Source organism: Seriola aureovittata, chromosome 20 (assembly GCF_021018895.1).
Source record: "Seriola aureovittata isolate HTS-2021-v1 ecotype China chromosome 20, ASM2101889v1, whole genome shotgun sequence".
Lineage (NCBI taxonomy): Eukaryota > Metazoa > Chordata > Actinopteri > Carangiformes > Carangidae > Seriola > Seriola aureovittata.
Window position 1 is genome coordinate 19,593,475 of NC_079383.1, and position 6,000 is coordinate 19,599,474.

A 6,000-nucleotide genomic window follows, 5' to 3' on the forward strand; every position below is an offset into this window, starting at 1 on the left:
TACACATTTTCAAAGGATCAGATTACACTGCTCATACAATCTGTTGCCCTCATGAATAATTGTCAGTCCTCCCCCCTCAAAATCTGCTCAGCAACATAACAGATATAGATGTCTTTTTATCAATAATCATCTTCTGGAGTCTCTACAACACTTATCTGTTTGAGCAGATGTCACACAAAAATATATGTGGTTGTTTTTAGTATCTGAAGACATATCAAAAAACACATAATGAGTTCGTAATGAACCCGATGACAGCAAAAACAACAAATGCCATGTGCCATGATCAACCAGTGATGAGATAATTACTTCTTCTTAAGGAATAGTTCCTTGACCTAAATTACTGTCCTGGGAACACCATGACACACACCCAAAGCATCTCTACAGCAATGTTTTTTTTTTTTTCATATCAGATCAGGAGTTGTGATACGTTTATTATTATGTGACTGATGAGCCCCTTATCACGAAGCACATGTGTCCCTATCTCACCATCTCTTATCTGCAGTATTTCTGGCCCCGGGAAATCAAAACTGAACTGATTACATAACGGCCATGACAGCCCAAAAAGTAAAAGCTTGCAAGACAAAATGTGAGGGAGAACTAAAGGGGGAAGTGTTGAACTTGACAATCTGCTGACCTTGGTTTTCCTGTAAAGACAAGCTGAAAATGCGAACGGACATTAATGGATAAGCTCGTCAGAGTAACACTCTGCTCTCTCCATCTTAGTGACTCTAACTTACTCTCTTTTTCCCGGTCATGGCAAAAATAAGACATTTCAACTCCTGACACAGAGGGAAAGCACAAGTCTTAGCTTTAATTAGGCCCCCAAGGGCTTTTAGTCAGAGGCCTGAGGGGGTCGCCCCACCTCTGGAGCACTAAACCCCTCTGTAAATGGAGCACAAAGGAGACACACACACACACACTAGTGGGTTTTATCACACACTCGGGACATCAGACCACAAAAGCAGCATAGCAAGAAGTTTCAGAAAAAGTTAATATTGTTAAAAATATAAACTTAATCATTTATAATGATGCCTTTGTGAAAAAAAGTCTAATGTTTATCATAAAAAGTATCAAAAAGTGCCTGCTGCATAGAACTTCTGCCATAGTCCAACATTAAAGCTACCTTGTAATGTCTTCTTGAATTATGTTTTACGTAGGGAAAAGGGTATTTCACCCTACTTTTGGAAGATTGGGGTTGTCGGATCTGAGATGAGGTTTTTCTTTCTGCTGCCTCCAGGCATTAAAGGACCCATGCTAGGATTATAGTGGCATCGATGAGGTTGTAGATTGCAACCAATTGAACACCCCTCCTATCACCCCTCCAAACTTCATTCCTTTACTCAGAGAGCTGTCTCGAGCGGTGGAAAGCAACGCTGATGGTAACTCTTGTTTGGTTTCTATTTCTATCACTTCTTTTATTCTACTGAAGTTAGCATGCTAACCAGCTAGCCACAGCCCAGCAGGACTGTCTTGTCTAGCGCTGCTCAGGACATATTATAACCTCTTGTCTTGCAAATGCAAAAGTGGCTGAAGCTCTTGGCAAGACTGGTAAGTAAACAGCTGTTAATGCCAATGCTGCTGCAAAACACAGGACTTAGACACAAGAGACTGCTGTTTGTTTCCCATGTGAAACTGATGACAGCGCAGTTTCTTTTATCCACAACGTTTATTACCGTAACCATGACGACGAAGGTTCTCTAGCCTTGTAACAATGCAACATTAGTCCCACTCCAACTCCTCTTTTAATTCATCAGAAATATGTCATCAGATGTCGCAATGTGTGCTCACATAGGGTCGTCGATGTCAAAGATACTCAGTTAAGAACCAAAACAAGGTATCATCTGCATAAAGTAGCAGTCATTAAAACCACCCCTTTGTTACATGGGTTAAAGTTCTCATCTACAGTAGTTGAGAAGGTGAAGTTGGTAAGGTTTTTATGTAAAGGCAGTGTTGGGCTACACATCACTCTCTCAGTGCTATCACATCAAGAGCTGCTCTAGGGGAAGAAGAAGTTCATGACCGCCTATTGCTGTATATGCCAAAACTACAGTAATGTGCCACAAGATTTAATGAAATGAAATGTTTTAATCAGCTTGAGGCTGTGGAGAAATTGGTCTTAAATCAATAGAGTGCCAGCTAATTATATATTCATTACTGTGTTCAACATTGATTACAAGCCTCTCGCAGACTTTCAGGTGTGGATTTTATTGGGGCAGCACTTGCCTGCGATGGAGCCCTTTTCTGTGTGATGAAAATGCCATTAGTTATAATTATGAATCTGACTGTAAACATATTGATTCTCTTCTTAATTAGAAATGTTATAAACCCCATAAAGACACAGCTCCCCATTATTTTTGGCACAGATATGGCTGATTGAACAGAATAAATCAATATCTCTCCGGGTGATTTTCATGACAGCACTCATGGTTGTCAGGGGCAACCATCTAGATCACAATATGGCATAAGAGGCAGTGGAGAGAGAATGAAACACTTGCATCATCCCAAGACAGGAGTTATGTCTTTCACGTTATGTGGTCTTCTTTTGGAAAGTAATGAGTGCATGGATCTTCAAAATTGATGTAACTCAAAACCTGGAGGATATTTTAGTGTCTTTACAAAAAGCTGCAGTCGCTTCAGAAGCAAAGCACGATGAGGCCAGTCATTTCTTCTCCAGAGTCAGAGTGGGTCACGCTTACGTTAGCCAGTGCAGATTCAGCCTCACTCAAGAAAAGCAGTTTCAGTGAAAACTTCAACATTAACTCTCCCTCTCCTCTCCTCTCTCTCTTTTTCTGACTGCCTGTCGCTCTCCTCTCTGCATTAGAAAGTAAGACATCTGCAGCTAAGTGACATGGTAAGCATGTCAAATTGATGGGCTATTTATATCCCAAAAGCAAAGGGAGGGGACAGAGTCCATTTATAAAGCCTCGCCTGAAGGTAAGGCTTTCAAGGGACAGATAATGCGAATGTTTCCTATAGGAGAGGTTTAAGCAGCTTTCTTTATTTATTTATTTTTTGTGCTTTGTTGTATCAGAGTTGAACTTGGGACTCAAGGTTGCACAGAACTGCAAAACTGCCTGCGGTTCTTTATGGCTCGTTTTGCAAGACACTGGCTCCCCCATATGTATGCTTTCAAGCTTATTTTGATTGATTTTGCCTTTCAAAAACACACACTTTTTCTTTGATATATGCATTAAAAGTAAGTCTACAAAAGAGTAAACATGCCAATCTTCAGTTAGGCGCAAACAGTGGACGATGCTTGAGTTTCTCCTTTTAGCCTCACACATGATGCAACACTCAAGGAAAAAGTTGATTTGCTCCTAAGTTACAAATTGGACTGGGAGATTCTGAAAACTTTTTTTTGATGATATAAAATGGGTTAATTTTCCTGTGCCCAGAGGTACAATATGTTTTCAGACTAAAAATGAAATGAGGAAATAACACCCTCCCCTGGATCTACTCTTAGCATGAAATCTAAGCACATTACGTGTTATCTCTGAAGTAGGAGTCACCTTGAGACATTTGCTTATGGGACAAATCTTGTGACAAATTTCAAGCACTTTTTTTTACTCACAACATGTAGTTCTGGAGTCAGCTTTTTCTTTGTTGTCCTTGATATGACCCTTTGTTTTCTTAAGAGAGGATATTGGGTGTCCGAAGCAAGCAGGTCAAATATTCATAAGCCTTGCACAGCACAGGGCTGAGATGTCAGTGCATTGACAGAAGGAGGCTCTCTTTCATCTAACTGGGAATGTAAATAAACAGCTAGTGGCAGATTTATCATGTCAATGCATATTTGTCAATGGTGGAGGAAGTTTTCAGATCATTTACTTATGTAAAAGGACGAATACCACACTGCGCACATTCCTGCATAAAACTATACAACTTGTTTATCTAAATAACATATTGCAATTATTTTTATACTTTCTCATATTTTACCTCTTGACTTGCAGTACTTGCTGTATATTTTCCTACTCACAAACAATACTACAAAGCAAATTCCTCATATGTGAAAACCAACTTGGCAATAAACCTGATTTTTTACATACACTATATACTATATTACAGTTAAATGAAACACTCACTTCAAATGTAAGAACATGAAATATGAGGCTCAGTATGACATTGGACCAGTTATTAGGATATGAATACTGGAGCAGAATGAACGACTAATGAAACCAATATACGGGGTTTAGTTGAAAGGTTGTGTATGAGAAAACCACGGGAACATTACAACCAGATACCCTTTAAATGTGTCATAACCATTGGTTTCCATTTACAAGAAAAATAAAACAGTACACAAAAGAAAATTGGCCCACAATAGAAAATGTAGAAAGAAAGAAAAAAGATACCCCGCAGGACTTAATTCAGTCTTTATGGTGTTCGAGCACACCATGTGCAATATCTCAATCCTAAGTCTCTTTTGTGTCCTTGCAAAGTGTACGGTAGAGCAGGTAAGAGAGTTTGTCCTACCGCTCAGGCACTTCCCGCAGCTCACAGTCCGTCCGCGGCAGTTGTTAGTCGCTCGGTTTTGGGGCTCGCCATCCTTGGACGGACTCCTCTGCCACTCATCAAAGAGCACACAAAAGAACCTAACCTGCATCAAGAAGTCAGAAAAAAATATTCAAAACCATGACTGATTTCTTTCTTAATGCATCATAATAACAAATTTTACTTTTTTCTTTATTTACAGTGTACACATTAAGTAGGGATTTCTTACCAAAGCAACAAAGTGCAAGGCTCTCCAGAAGCATCAAAATGCTAGCAACATGGCGCCACGAAGAAACTACAGTCAAGAAATCTTCATGAGTGCATTTCATTTTTTTCCGGGGCATGTAACTATGTTCAGCACACGCAGCACACACAGAAATCATCACCTAATTTTGACAACCAGCATAAACGTCACTGAGCTTCGTCATTGTTACAGCTTTGACTACATTTCCCATGAAAAGATTTTGTCTTTGGCGTTGCAATGAGTAGCGCTAGCTTAATCGACGTCACCGGCCGTTAGAATTTCACTCGTGAAATTGACTTCACACTTCTAACGGTTTCAACTCACCAAGTCACGGCAAAACCTGACGTTTACTCCGTCGAGGACAAATTAAGGTCGCTATCTACTAACGTATTCAGTTTCAAAACTCTGAGGAGCATTCACTGTTCATAGCTTGGTAAATAAAACTTTTTTTCCTCCTTCCTTGTGTGTGTGCACTTCACTGCGCACTCCGGAAAAAGCACAACTTCCTATCATTACGATCTAAACAGAAGCAGCCGATCACAGATTAATAATCACATTTCTGAACAAATAATTACATGAACAATGTAACACGTCCATTTTCCAGATTCAGATAAACGTTTTCAGTTGCACTCTATACTAATAAGGTTACATAAAAGTGCATTCCACTGCACTGAAAGTATTTCTTTTGCTGAAAGCATGTCGTTTAAATCAGACAATGTACTTAAAGGATCAAAAGTAAAAGTTCTCAATGGGAAAAGTAACTGACTTCATTATGAATCAATCTGCTGAGAATTTTCTTGATTTAGAAATTTAATTGTTTGGTTTGTAAAACTTACGACAATAGTTGAGATGTCTGTCACAATTATGCAGAGTTCAAAGCTACACTTTTACAATACTAGTTTAATAAAACTATTAAAATAACATTTCAGAAGCTAGGACCTTGGACTATTTGACATTTATTGCATGAAAAATGAAGAAACGATTAATAAAATAGTTTCCAGTTCATTTTCTGTCAGTCAATTGATGAATTCTAATCAAAATTCTTGATGAACATTGGCTTGTAAAAGCACTTGTAAAATCTTAACATTTCTGTCTAACATTTCTTGGCTTTTTTCCTCTGATAACTTAAGATCCAGACATCCGATGACTAAAATCCTTCATCTGGTTGAAATACATAGTTGAAAATGAATAAGGTGTAAAAAGTGCGTCTCAAAATTTTGGCTAAACAATTTTAAGCCAAAATTTTAAAAAGTAAGTGATATGACGTC

The 6,000-nt window shown here is 38.6% G+C and overlaps 1 long non-coding RNA gene across 2 annotated transcripts in view; it reads right to left on the minus strand.

Moving 5' to 3' along the window:
* LOC130160979 (uncharacterized) overlaps window positions 1-5,248 on the minus strand; it is a 31,637-nt gene extending 26,389 nt beyond the window's left edge. Inside the window, exons 1-3 of one of the 2 annotated variants that reach the window (XR_008826082.1) lie at window positions 5,057-5,248; window positions 4,718-4,783; window positions 4,471-4,594 (exon numbers count right to left, since the gene is read on the minus strand). This is a non-coding gene — a long non-coding RNA (uncharacterized LOC130160979). The other variant, XR_008826081.1, reaches the window with a different exon arrangement.
* Window positions 5,249-6,000: the final 752 nt, after the last annotated feature.